Below are 15,429 nucleotides of genomic sequence, written 5' to 3' on the forward strand. Positions count from 1 at the left end.
GAAGCGTAATGATCGAGGAAGACACACCAGGGTTGCGATCAAACGGACTAAACACTGCATGTGTCAAATCAGCTTCAGAGACTGAAGAGGCTACAGATGGCCATGTTTCTCTACAGGCTTGAGTCTGAGGTTCGTGATCGTGTGAACACGGCGTGAAGTGAAATGAGTCACTTTCAGAATCGAATGTTTCTTTTTTCTCTGCCTTGCCACTTGAAATTGAAAGAAGTCTTTTACAAGGTTTTATTTGCATTCAGTCTGTTTTCATGAAAGCACTTAACCACAAGGTGCTATTTCATTCTTTGATTTTAGGTTATTTTAGTTATAAAAGTCCCTTATTATTTTCACTTAATATCGCATGATTTCAAACAAGGAAATGTCCTCAATATGTAATTCTATGGTTTTGCATTGAAATTTTTATTATTTTCACTAAACAACTTATTTTAAAAAATTGACCGCAGTATGCCAAATTCATTTTAATTATTTAACCTTGATATTTTTTATTAACTCTTTATGTGTCAAGATTTTAATGTCACTATTTCAAATACATATCTCATTCATGTAATATTATTAATGCATTTAATATAATATTTAGCTTTTATATATATATATATATATATATATATATATATATATATATATATATATATATATATATATATATATATATATATATATGCACATTTTAACTAAAATCTATTTTTGACTTACAAATTTATCTTCTCTTTTTGGCATAATATCTTGTAATTTCACCCCAAACTCATAATTTCCTCATTATTTAAAATATCTTGTTATATACAGTAAATCTCACTGCTTTTGACTTATATTGACTTCAGTTTAACAAAAGAATAAGATATTAAATAATATTTAAATAAATGAAATAAATCAGTCCAAAAGAATGCCATCACACTTAAATGCTATACCTTGTATTTCAGGGCATCAGTAGCTGTTTAACCAGTCTTTTATTTTATGTTTTTAATTTGCACAAATCATTTATTTTAATTGTTTTATATGACATGACTTTTTGCTCGATTTCCAGCTACTTTTGTATTTTTAAAAACACATTTATTTTCTTTCCCTCTTTCTCTCAGACTGCTTTAAATTCCCACGACTGTTTGCTCGTCTGGAGGAATGCACTTTCACTAACTGCGACTGATCTGTCTGACGGGCCATAACAAGTAACAGCACAGATTGTATATTATTTCAGAATCAACTCGGGAGTGAACTTCAAAAACGGGTCAGAAAAAAGATGAAATCAAATTCATACCATCAAAAAGCCTGCATAACTCTAAACATCTTTGGTGGCTCATGTGGCTTCTTCTAAATGCTGTTTTGCACTTTTGGCAAAATGGAAAGACAGCCTTCTTTTTTCTCCTTACAGTTCTTTTTATTTTCTCCTTTTTCTTCTACTTTGCCTTTGCCACCCAAATGAAAACTTTAATGTCAGAGCGCGCTGTGCCTCTTTGTGTGTTGGCACTTCGTGCGGCCTAAAGGATGCACTTTAGCCAAGGAAAAATTATTTTAAACTTTTCTACACATAATTATTAATGCAGAGTCTAAATGCAATTCTAAACCTAAATCCAGTTGTAACCTTCACCTCAATGTACTGTAAACCTCAGCTTTCCTCGTTGGAACCAGTTAAACAATTCGCATTTTAAGTCCTTGCGATGAAACCATGATATAAATGCTTCTATACCCACCACACACACACACACACACACACACACACACACACACACACACACACACACACACACACACAGAGACACTCACATGCACACAGATACTAAAATCATGTATGTCTCCTAGCACATATACCCTGATCATTAAAACTCTACTCTGTTCATACAATTTTATAAACAAAAGTATTCGCTCCCCATCGAGGATGAAAAATGTTTAAAATTAAATTAAAATCTTATGTGTATTAAAGCAAAGACATTCACATGTTCACAGCTACCTAGTTGGAAAAGTTGCAAAAAAATGAATACATAATTATAAATGTATATATTTATATAGATTACTTAAAATAATATCTGTTCAGTTCTCAGTGTGCATACGACCAATCCTCTAATCAGTACGCAAACTTGATTTGGATTTTTATCAGATTAATATGATGCATTATAAACACTGCTTGGTCATCAAGCTGATTTGAGGATCTGGAAGGCACAGAGAGATACACACAATGAACATCAAGGAACATCTTAGAAACTGTCATGCCTTCTACATGACATTCTAACAAGGTATATAACAACTCATGAATGCATTATAAAATGTTATGAATGCATAAGTCATATAGAGAAAGTGTTGCCCATTTTCTTCATTTTATGGCCACTAGAGATCTTTATGTTCTCTTTATTAATATTTATATATAAATTGAAGATAATACTTCTATGGAGAAACCTTTTTAGCAAAAAAAACGTTATTAAATAATGCAAATTATCATAATAAAAGTCATTTTATAAACACATTGTACTCTCAAACCTTCCCAAGTTTACCAGTCTTTATTAAAGTCTTTAATAAAGCAATCTGTCTCTCCATTCATTTTCCCTCATTTATTTATTATTGTTTTACTGATAAAGTTGTGCTATGTCAGTCGATTTGTCATAAACCATGTAGTAGATAAGTGTGTGTATGTGTGTGTGTGTGTGTGCAAGCATGCTTATATGTGTGTCTGAGCACCTCTATCCCCTCATGAGAGTCATCTATCGTCACTCTCACACACACACTCACACACACAGTGTCCAGGCGACACAGGAAGAGATGTGCTGCCATTAATCTGCAGTGACTTGGGGAAATTGCATCTTTGTAATGAGTATTAGGTGGTGCATCTACATGAATTAAAGCTAAATGAGCGTCTGATTGATCACCAGCGTTGAAATGACGCAGAGCCGCGTGTCATTATGCTCTAAATGTGACCGTCATATCGGCTGATTAAAAGCTTCAGCTACTGAGAGAAATTCCTGCATAAACAGAGCAACACAACTGTGACACCTGAAAGGAACAGCAAAGCCCTATTGGCTTAATTCACACAAAAGTACAGTATTTGCCCCCCTGTTACTATTCGTATTTACTGTGGGTGTGTGTGTGTTTTTTATTTACAGTACACGAGCTGAAGTGCTTTCTTTTCATCAGTTCTTGAATTTGCATTTGATGTGCAAAAATATTTGCTATGTATTCATTTATAGAGAAGGAGCAAGTATTTTATCCACATTAACTATTAGTTGAATTTATGTTTGATATACAAACAATTATTTGCTTTTTACATGAAGTATATTTTACAGTAACTGCAAATACACACACACACACACACACACACACACACACACACACACACACACACACACACACACATATATATATATATATATATATATATATATATATATATATATATATATATATATATATATATATATATATATATATATATATAATATTTACAATGATGCACAGTAGTAAAAGTGTTTTCCTGCTGATGACTTATTAATGCTTAATGGGCAAATAAATTAGTTTTTTATTACCTATGAATGAGCTATAAATACTTTAATCTTTCTTTCAACTGTAGTGGCTCTCTGTCAACTGAGCGAAATGATTTGGTCCCCATCAATTATAATTTCTATTCAGTGTACATGAGCAAAATGATTCACTCCCTGTATAGTTAATAAGCGATGGCTAAGCCAAGGTATTTGCTTCATTTCAATTTTAATATATGCTCACAAATGTGTTTTTCCACTGTCAGCTATAATTTACAGTTAAATGATGATTCATTAACTTTTATTAAGAAAGTCCAAGTTATTCCATGTAGATTAAACATTATTACATAATTTAAGTTATTATTTAAGCAGTTAATATTATTCTATGAATTATACTATTTTAAACTGTACAATTCCAAAAAAACATAAAATAAAAAGAAAAGAAAAAAACTTGCATTTTTTTGTTCACAGTTTTTAATGCACTTTGCCCCTAAACAAATAAACTTTTCCTAACAAATAGAAACAAATTGCAGGCTTGAGCAGAATACAGAATTAAACCAGAACTTCCTAGCCTTGCTGGTGGGCATGGTGCCAACTCAAGCCTGGTACAGTTCTTCTCTCTGCAGAAACTGGCTTCATGTCTGCCCTTGAAGTCCGAGCCAAATTCTCTCAGGCATCTGCATGATCTAAAATATGCATTCCTTTCCCAAATTGTTTCTTCTCTATAAAGCATTCACTAAAATCATCACTTTAAACTTACAAGTGTTGTGTTATTCACATTTAAAAAAGCCTTTATGCTACTGAACGTTGAATTGTAGACTGTCAGGCATGACATTTCTTCCATAAGTGTTTCTGGAAAATAGAAATTGACTTGCGTGAGCAGAACTTGTTCAGACCTTAAGAAGTAAGTTTTACCCTGCTGCCACAGCTGCCCATGCCACACAGACCCCTTAAGCACCCACGCACTGACAATGACAGCAATTATGCTTAAACTTTAGCAAAAAAGTAGCTTTGTTTTCCCGACGGCGGGTCTTTGTTCAGGTGAGATCATGATAATACGAATCAGACACTGCAATTTGCTTAAAAGACCGTTAGGACCTGGCTTGATAAGGACAGACCTTATTTAGTGCGAGACCCGGGGTCGCGCAGCACGCGGGGGATTTTTCATCATGTTTTGTGACATATTTACCGTACCTGGACACATTAATGTTGCACTGTAAGCATGGAAACCTTCATTAGTCTGCCATACACCCTGTCGGGTAAATTATTCTAAAAACCCTCATTAGCCAGCCGCCAGGAAGCAAATGCCTTAAACTCTTCCTCTTCCTTCGCCTTCGTCTTCTTCTGTTACATCTGGGAGGATCACAAGTTGACTGTCAATTCCAGTGAGATCTCTTTTTGTACTTCTTATCTCAAATTTTTTTTTTAATTTTGGAATATTATCCGAAAACTCATTTTCAAGTTGCATGATCATCTTTTTATGGATGTCTGGGTATTTTGGAAGCAAACCAGGCAGATGTGACATAGAAGAGTAAAGGAACACTAGAAATACAACTTGTAAATTAACTATAAATTCTTTTTAGGATGTAAAAAAAATTAACTGACTAAAAAGTGAAATAGGAATGTCCACTTTATAAATACAAATGCTGATAAACAAGTGGTTATAGTAAACAAGGGATGTGGTCAAAACAATAATAATAATGGTAATATTAATAATAGTAGTAGTATAATCTCTACTTTGATAGGATTTAGCAAATGAAGCATTCATACTTACAAATTATTTGTGGGGAGAAAAGTAATTCATGTGCATAGAAGTAAAACACCTGCTGACTACTCTATGATTTTATCAGCCACTATTCTCCAATGAAGGCGACTGTTTGCACTATACCCAGTCTGCTATTAAAAGAAAGCTTTTAATGAGGCTACAGAAATCTTGCTGTGTGTGTGTTAAAACTAGCTGAGACACTTGGTGTATCAAAAAGCAGGAAATAAATAAGAGCACTAATCAGGTTGGAGGCCTTTGCCTGCTCATTGCTGCAATTTGCTTATCGTTCAATTATTCAGAACATCATCGTTTTTTATGTCAGCGAGTAGGCACGACAAAGCCTTTGGCTGGCCTAATCGTTTCCCATCGTCTGCCATTTTATGACTGACGTAGCAATAAGCAGATTGTCCTGATATTTATGCCATCTGTGGTTTGTAGAGATAATTAAAGTATATAAATTAATCAAGTGCAATTAATTAGGCCGTTTATGTTGGCAGCGGTGCATCGGCTCGCATGTATAATTTATATTTATTGATTTGTTTGCTTTCATTAGCCTATGAGAACAGTGGAGATGCATTAGCGCAGAGAGGGGGAAATACCATTGCAATACCAAATAACATTGGGAGCCGCAGCCTGTGTGTGCTGTGTGTGTATGTGTGCTGTGTGTGTGTGTATATGTGTGTGTATGTGTGTGAGTGGGTGGATGGTCAGTAATTGATAGATCAGCGATGGCTGTGTGCTGAGGCAACACTGTGTTAACTGTCATAAGTGTCCAGGATCGATGTGGGAGGTTTCACTGTGGATCTTCCCATGTTGATGGATGGCTGACTATGAAAGCACCTCTTGGCCAAGCATGAAGCTGATATACTGAATTTACTGTCAAATCCACCCTCAGCCAAAAGCGACTTGCAGCTACAGGGCTAAGACTTCTTTGGAAATCACATGAAATAATAGTTTGATTAAAAAAAAGGTAAAATACATCAAGCTTTGATCTTTGTTTTTACTGGAACGTCACAGACAAACTGATTAGGAAAAACGAAATGAAAAAAATTGGAGAGAATATGAGAGAATCTGTAATACAGTATACAACATGTGTGTACATGTGCACTACTAGTACCACAGAGTCTGTAGATTTTACAATAAATGGGGACTTTTTTTTATCCAGCTGTATCTGTTTTTTTTAATATATATATATATATATATATATATATATATATATATATATATATATATATATATATATATATATATATATATATATATTTGAATTATATGTGTTTTATATTTTTCATTATATATCATGGTTCTGACTAAAACTTTTTATATTTGTAAACTGTGCCCAAAGATTGTTACAAATTTAACAAATTGCAGATTTGTTAAGCTCCTGTATTTATGATGCACTGACATGATTTTGGAAGCATTGCATTTCTGTACAGATCAGAACGTTTTGCACTCACATGCGATTCTAATAAAGTAGCATTTACTTATGATTCCAAACCTGTTACATTCACACATGATTATAATTGTTATATGAATCTGAAAGGATCAGATTTGCAATGATTGTGCTCCCCTTAAGTATGTAACATTTGAATGTTAACATCTGTAACATTCATTTAGAATTACAAAAATGTTGCACTTATCTGTGAGTATTAACTTGTACTATTCATGTTTTATTTGAAAACGATATCAAATATGATTTAAGATTATGAAAAATGTGCTTTCATATCTGATTAATCACACACTACTTAACACAACACATCTTTTGTCACTACATTGATTACAAAAGTGTTTCCTGAATACAATTATAAACCTGTGGCATGCACAGACGTTTACAAAGCATGTGGCATTTAGCAGGATGACAGGTGTTGCTTTCAGATATTCATGTTTGAAATGTATGTATGTTTGAAATGTATGTATGTTAAACAAATCAGATTATGAAAGTAATGGAACCCATCAATGAATACATAACTTTTATGCATTGTTAACATTGTTATTATCTAACTGCATAATCATTTGTAACTGTTTTATAGTCCATGAAGTCATGATCGCAATGGTATCTAACATTTTTAATGTTGCAGCAAGTACTGTACCGTAAGCTCCACAGCACTGACTCGCACTCCCAGTGTGCACTCAACAGATGTTGCCATGGAGCTCAGGGGTAAGACAGATGACCTGGGTAGGAGACTCATTTTCCTAATTGTTCAGGTGGAATCAGTGCTTTTATTTTCCGCTCATCTATTGATTATGTGGTTATTGATAAGGGATTACTGCATAGCATGCTACTCAAGACCTTTTCTACCTAAAATGCACATCGACCTTCTGACCTCCTCTACATCACACAAATTTGACTGTCTTGCTCAATATTCCCTGAACGTTTATTTTCTCATAAGTAAATGTGCATTTGGTGGATTTATCTAGGAATAAGTATGTATAAACAAGAAAAAATCTGAAGTAAAACAGAAATTCATCAGTTGCATCAATATGCCAGTGAATCAGTATTCATTGTGTGTACAGTAGCACCAATAAGATGCAAAGCAGATCCAACTCATATTGGAATATCATATATGATACTCTGTTAATTGGGTTTACTATAAGATCTTATATATGTTATTGTTAACAAAAAAAAACAAAAAAACAAAATAAAATAAAAAAAACGTAGTTGCTACACTATTTTGACCCCTGAACTCTTAAAGAAAGATTCAGATTTACATCCTCAGCCTGTTATCTACAGTATCTATATGATCAAAACTTCCTATTGGTTTAACAATAATTTACGGAATAATTTATACTAGTTTCAAAACATTAAAATACACAGCTGAGAAATAAGAATTAAAAATCAATTAACATTGTGTGTAGAAATGTGCATTCAAAAAAAAAAAAGCATAACATTAATTATCTGGGTAACTATTATATAAAATAAAATATGCAATGTCAGAAATTAAAAAGGCTAATTTGCTCATTATTAGGCACTCATTATCTAAACCTGTATTACACTGAGTTAATAATATCATTTCATTAAATTATATTAAACCTGTATTAAACCTGAGGTAAATATAATATCCAGCAAACAGAGAACATCTTCAATAAAGTGTTTGGCAGGTTACATCATTAGAGAAATAACAGTTCTGCAACACCTTATAAACATCTGCTGTGATAACGATTTGCTTCCACATGCCATATTAAAAAAATACTAACTTTATAGAAAAGTGCTTTAACCTAAAATGTTCAAGTTATAAAAGTATTTATATTACGATTAGAAAGTGAAACATTACATGACAGCATGCAGCTCTCACTAAACATTTTCCAAAATCTTAGCACTAATTCAGACTAATTCCTTATTTGTTATGATTATTCATGTAATACTGAATATGAAGATTGTGGTGGTGGTGGTGGTGGTGGTAATGTGCTTTCTGAACATCTCAAATGTTTCAGGTCAACCTGTTTCCCTAAACTGAGCCATTCTCTCTCACCCTCTCAACCATACACCCCCCTCTTTTTTCTTGCTATTTATAACTATTGACTGTGATAAGCTGAAAGTGTGAATGATGGTTATTGGCCGGTGCTGAATAATGCAGGCGCATATCTGTTTGCCCACCAGTAAGAGAAACCTTTTAACCTTCCTTCTCTCTGGGGGGTCGACCTTATACACACATATATACACACACACACACACACATACACGTGCGCACACAAAGCACAAAGCACATGGTCTGAAACTTACCCTCAGAACAGCTGGAGCTTTTCAGGGTGGTGGTCTTGCGTCTGTCCCATATCATCATGTCTGTGTCTCTGTGTATACGTGTGTGTGTGTGTGTGTGTGTGTGTGTGTGTGTGTGTGTGTGTGTGTGTGTGTGTGTGTGTGTGTGTGTGTGTTTGTGTGCGCATGTGAGAGACTGCCATATTGACAGTACAGGCTGCCTGGTTACTTTAAATCCTTTGCAGGTTATCTGATATCCCCACAATGGGGCTCAAGGGAGCAACGTGGCTTAAATTTTTTTGGCTGAATCCTAAGTGGGGGGTCAAAACTATCTGGCTATTTATGAGCAAGAAATGTGACACTGCTTCTTAAATGCTGTCATCTTCTCAGATTTAGTCACACAAGTCTTCTGCGAGGCTCTGTGTGTGTGTGTGTGTGTGTGTGTGTGTGTGTGTGTGTGTGTGTGTGTGTGTGTGTGTGTGTGTGTGTTTATACGTGTGCGTGTGTGCATGCATTCCCATACGTATGTGTATGCACAGCAGAGCGAATAAGACCGGGAGATATTTTACGACCATTGCAGCAAATTGTTTTTCCCCCCGTCTCGCCCCTTGTAAACAAAGATGGGTTAATACGTCCTTTTGATGACAGTTTTATAGAAAGCTTTTAGTCCTTGAGTATGTATCATATTTACTGTAAGTATACTTCAACTACAAAGACATGTCACGGCAGTCGTTAATCAGCGCAGGGCCTCGTTGGCTCCGGTGTAGAAAATGTATTCAAATAAAGTGCATAAAATATGATTGTTATCTCCGCGAGACGCAAAGTCGCTACGTTTGGTTTGGGCTATGAGCTCCCTGTCTATTCAAAGTGATGCAATGCCATTACTCAACCAGAACACGGCCTGTTTACAGCATGACAACGGGAGCCGGAGCTTCTCATTCCTGTTTAATTGAAAGCAGGTCTTCCTCTGAAGGTGAAGAAGGCCTTTCTTTTTCAACATAGGAACACACACATTTTTTTATCCAGTTAGGACAGTTCGCTCCAAAAGAAAAAAAAACTGGGTCAAGTTTTACCTTTTTGAATTGTGATTCATATCAGATACAAACATAAGATATCAGATACAAAACATAATGCTTGAAAAAGGGCTGGGTTTCATTCAACTGTCATATAAAGGGAAGACAGAATAATGACTCCAACTTGTAAACAATAAAACATGTAGCTTTATTAGCAAGACTTTTTCTCAGGGATTAAATAGGGATTTAGGAATGGCGAGGCCAACATTTTTCCATTTTCACAGGTGCCAACATTTACACTCAACAATAACATATCAGATATGACATGAAAACCTATTATCAATTCTGAGCTGAGGGTATGATTGAACTCTTCATTATCTGAAGCTTTCTCTGGTTTATATCATGGTTTATTTTAAATAATAATTACCCTTCAAGGAAGGAGTCTCCAGTTTTAGTAGTTTGGAACAGACAGTGGTAAAGACAGTGTAACTTTTCTGCCAAAGGCAAATATGCAAGACATTGTGAATTAGCAGACTGATGCAGTATAAGAGGCATAACACTTCAAGGCAGCAGCATGACTTGCTTTCATTATGACTGTTTTTTTTAAATAACTTGCCTGCAATAATCAGAAGATTAATTCTGCTTCAGTTTTAGGCCTCACCACACCCTCCTGTTGTTTAATCTTCTTTTATAACCTTACATTTCCTTATCAAAGCTGAAACATATTTTCATGCAACAGGGTAGCTGGAGCAATGGCATACAAGAATGTAGATATCAGTTTAGGGCTGTTGTTCATTTTAATCTCTGTTTTAAGAGAGATTCGTTTTATTTTCAGTGGTCGAAAGATGGTATGGTTATGCATGGGTTAAATCACACTGTGTCATGTAAAGAAGCTGACAAAACTTATAGATTGGTGTTTATAGCAAAAATTAGGAAAGTGATTGTCATTTGTGTGTGTGTGTGTGTGTGTGTGTGTGTGTGTGTGTGTGTGTGTGTGTGCGTGCGTGCGTGCGTGCGTGCGTGCGTGCGTGCGTGTGTGTGTGTGTGTGTCATCCCAAACAAAGACATCATATTAAGTGCAAATATTAATTTTTAAGCGTTTTATTTCCTTTTATATCCGCTTGTTTCTGAAATCTTGAATCTGATTGGATAGGGTTAGGGTTGGGGTCTGTCCTTTCTCTTAATCACAGGTTCAGAGTGCATTCTTAATCAAGAATGCACTCTTTCTACTACATTATTGTTTATTAGCAATAAATTATTCTCAAGTTGCTGCATTTTTGAAGTTTCACATAGTCTAAGACTAAAAATAAACAGATTTTAATATTTTAGACATAGACCCAGAAAAAAATGTAACATAGAAAATTGTTTTATCGATGATGTGGTGACATTGTTTTAAAGAGTTGGTTGGTGTTAAAGCTTTGTAACAGTCAGAGGTAAAGCTGACCTGGGAAAGTTTTTTTAGTATCATAGAAAAAGCTGACAAATCTTTTTTTGTTTGTCTTATTAACTTAAAGAAAGAAAACAATTGAGGCTGGTGATGTAAAGTCTGTTTATAGCTGCTATCATGACAACAGGAACTTATTTGAAATTAAATGTGATCATAATGAATGGTCTGCAGTTTCTGCTGTGTAAGAGAAATAAAACACTACAGGACATGTTATAGGAAAAAAAAAAGTTAATTTCTGTGTGATAAGAGTAACTTTATGTTGTTTTAGTCTGCCTTACACCGACTGTTGTTGATTATTTTCCTATAACAGCATGCCTTCAAATGCTTTATTCCTGACACGATTGAGTCCTGTGGAATCTCTTGTGAGAATATTGGTGTTTATTATTTCTGACCATGACTGTCATACTGTGAAAAGAAATTTTAACCATCTGTTAGCTCTACAGCTTAAATCCATTCTCATCATCTTTATTTTTCTCTGTATTTTTTATTTTGTGTTATAGGGGAGCGAGGAGCAGGCCACCCTGACCGTAAACAGTACAGCAAGGGGAGATGGCAAAGGAGAACCCAAATGTAATAACAGAACAGTGATGGAATGGGATAGGGAAGGAAAAGAAAGCAAAACAGTCTTGAAGCATGAGTTAAAAATGATATGAATAAATAAGGGACAGCAGGTAAAAAGAAAAATAACAGATTGAAAATGCATCATTTCCAAAACCAAGCCTCTAGGCTGTACTCTAACTGAAGAGATTCAAGGTTATGCTAGCTCAAACATGCTGTACCAATAACATAAACAGTGTGATAACCAGCTGCCCAACACATTTGCGTCATAACTCATGGTCATAATGGCCTGGAGTCTGATTTTGTTTTTCTTTTGATGGATACGAAAAAATGAAGGAGGAATAATATTTTTGATTCCAGCAGTGTTTGGCGATCACAGTGCTGCTTGCTAAGATGCGCTATTCATGGAAAGCATTTTGGGGTAACTCAACATGAGTATATAGGTGCTCAGTTATGTTCTTAATAACTACAAAAATATATGTCTTGGCTATGTTTGTGGCTTCCAAAATAAGAAAAACTAGATATATATAATAAATAATGTTAATGTTGTTAACAATGACTGAGAAGTTTCTACAGGATTTGGACAAATGGACACTTTCTTTTGTTAAAAAGAAATAGATGTAGTTTAAATACACAAATTGGACTTGATTTTAAGTTTTAAATATTATTTCATTTGATGGTGATTTTGCTTAATGCTTTCTAATTTTTAAATGATTACATATGTTTTTGGACATCCTGACAATAATTTTGACCTAATAATGTAGGTAAAAAAACACCAATTTATAAAACATTACAGTGTAAAAAAAAAAATAAGTGTGATAATAAGAGGGATTTAAAGAAAAATATAAAGGGCTTATGAAATTACAGTGTTTCCCTAAAAAGAACCTTTTCAAACATATTTTTACAATTGGTTTAAAGGCTACAAATATTTATGGTGATGACCATATGTTTTTCCTTTTTTCCTTCAATGGAAGAATGTATAGGCATACAGCATTGTGAGTCCAAGTGGGAGATCTGGCACAGTCCTCACCCAATCAATTAGCATCAAGAACACAATTTAGATGCATTATTTGTGTTACAGATCATCCATCCATACAGCCAGAGCAAAAGGGAGAGAGAGAGAGAAAGAAAGAGAGAGAAGAGACAGAAAGAGAGCTAGTCTGTATAAGCTTTCTCCGGTCCGTGTCGGGGTTGGGGTCTGCAAATCCTCAGATATATATTCCCCTAATTAATCCTGATTACAGCTCTCTAATCACCCTCCTTGAGCCTTGCTGAAACAAAGTGACATTTCCTAATGAATCGAGGCTGCTGTACACCGCTTCAGCCTTGTGTCAAAGGCATGCTAGTCAGTCAGTTCCCCGGAGGCTGAGGCCACCAACGGAGTTTCATTTCCCAGAGTATGGCTGGGTAATATCACCTCCAAATTTCACACACTTAGCGAAGGCAGATCTGCAGCATTTACACACACACACACACACACACACACACACACACACACACACACACACACACACACACACACACACACACACACATTGTTCCATACAGACATATTCCTTAAAAACAGGCTTGTACAGGAAAAGGAAGGTTTTGTAGGAACTGTGTATCAGTGGCACATAAACTCTTCCTGTACAACTTTCTTATAGACCCACTGCACCAGAAAAAAGACAAAACATGGATGGATGAAAACAAAATAGAATTAATAGAAAAATACAAATAATTTGAGTTGAATAAAGAATAAAACAGTGTACACTAATTTTTTTTTTTGTGAGCTGAAAAGCAATGAATAGATTTATTCTTTCAAATGACATGAACTATTTTACCTATCTAGGCATTTACCTACCCATATTGATCTTTGCAATACAAATACTGCATAATCATGCAATATGCAAATACTTTTTCTAACAATTAGCAATTGTGGTATTGTCCTGTTTGTACTTTATGTCAAGATGTGTGATTATAGATCTTTTTGTATAAATGTTTGGGATTAATCAAGGAGTTGCATCACAAGGTTTACTTCAATGAATATGTCAATCATACTGTGATAATGTAGCAGTAAAATGCAAGAAATGCTATAAGTTATTTTCTCTAAACCACAATGTTTTATTAGCTGATTTTCACCCATGACCTAATCTAGACAGATATGTTAACTCGAGTCAAGGTCAAGCCGAACAGAGCACACATTCACACCAGCTCTGCAGATAAGAGCACACATTACTGATCTGGCCTTTTTATGTCCAGGTCAGTAGAATCGGACGCAGAGGGGTCACCTACCGCAGTGCTAATGCTTTACAAATGAACTCTGCGTCCCTACAGAAGGAGGGGGCATGCCACTTTTTTACGCCACACTGTCCCTGGAGATGGGATTGTGTGAAGCCTGAGATTGTTTCCCCGATTAAGAAGAGGGAACGAGTTTCACCTTCGTATGGCTCATTCCCTTGTCAGGAATCAGCTTCACTCCTCGAAACACTCCGAAAACAATAGCAAGCTGTCCCCCACTTTCTCCCTTTCGGCCGCTTTGATCAGCCAAATTAAGGCCGCTGGCATTTCTTATAGAGTGGAGATTGCTTATCGATCTATATCAAAATATTCATGCTAATCCTTGGGCAGCCTGAGACTATTTTTCAAGCCAGGTTAGCAATCAGAGCAGGCCCACTCTGTCTACAGCAATTGGCACAAGCCATGGAGGGTAATCAGAGAAGGGTCCAGCAGTCAAATGCACTTTGCTGTTTAAATTTAGAGGCATGACAGTGATGGAGGAGGCTGCAGAAAGGTGTTGACAAACCAAATTGTTTGTTCCAGCATTATTTTGCCAGAGATCAAGTCCAGAGTAATGTGCTGTGAATTTGTTCATTACGCTCGGTGGATGGGGGTGGGGAGGTGAGTGTGTGTATGTGAGTATGTGTGTGTGTGTGTGTGTGTGTGTGTGTGTATGTGTGTGTGTGTGTGTGTGTGTGTATGTGTGTGTGTGTGTGTGTGTGTGTGTGTGTGTGTGTGTGTGTGTGTGTGTGTGTGTGTGTGTGTGTGTGTGTGTGGTGGGTATAGTTGGGGTCTGAGACAGATAAAAGATGGTCTGGATGTATATGTGTATAGGGGTAATGTGCCACAAGCAATGATCTTTGTAACATAAAAGTGTGTGAAAGGATCTACAATATGCTTGTGCGTTTTTTTAATGTTCTATATACAGTATGCTTTAAAGATTTCATGTGTGTACAGCTTTCTGAATAACGTCTCTAGGTTATGTATGTAACCCTAGTTTCCCGAGGGAATGAGATGCGGCGTTGCAACGCTTTGGGAACACCCCATTACTCTGAACCATGTGTGAAATCTGGCCAGTAGGCAAGTCGTGGTGTCATCGGGCCCGGGACGTTGCGACGACCAAGAGCTACAAAATGGCAGCGTGGTGATAGGGACACTGGCTTCTGCACAGAGAGAAGGTAAGCGCCGCAGGGATGCAGGAAGTGTGGCACGGAAACTAG

General features: G+C 35.8%; 1 long non-coding RNA gene across 1 annotated transcript in view; it reads left to right on the plus strand.

Moving 5' to 3' along the window:
* The window catches only part of LOC310731386, a 9,645-nt gene extending 7,886 nt beyond the window's left edge, over window positions 1-1,759 (plus strand). Inside the window, exons 4-5 of the long non-coding RNA XR_014535174.1 lie at window positions 1-129; window positions 1,089-1,759. The exon at window positions 1-129 is cut by the window's left edge and continues 97 nt beyond it. This is a non-coding gene — a long non-coding RNA (uncharacterized lncRNA). The remainder of the gene's footprint in view (window positions 130-1,088) is intronic.
* Window positions 1,760-15,429: the final 13,670 nt, after the last annotated feature.

This window comes from Silurus aristotelis (genome assembly GCF_946808225.1).
Source record: "Silurus aristotelis genome assembly, chromosome: 9".
Taxonomy (NCBI): domain Eukaryota; kingdom Metazoa; phylum Chordata; class Actinopteri; order Siluriformes; family Siluridae; genus Silurus; species Silurus aristotelis.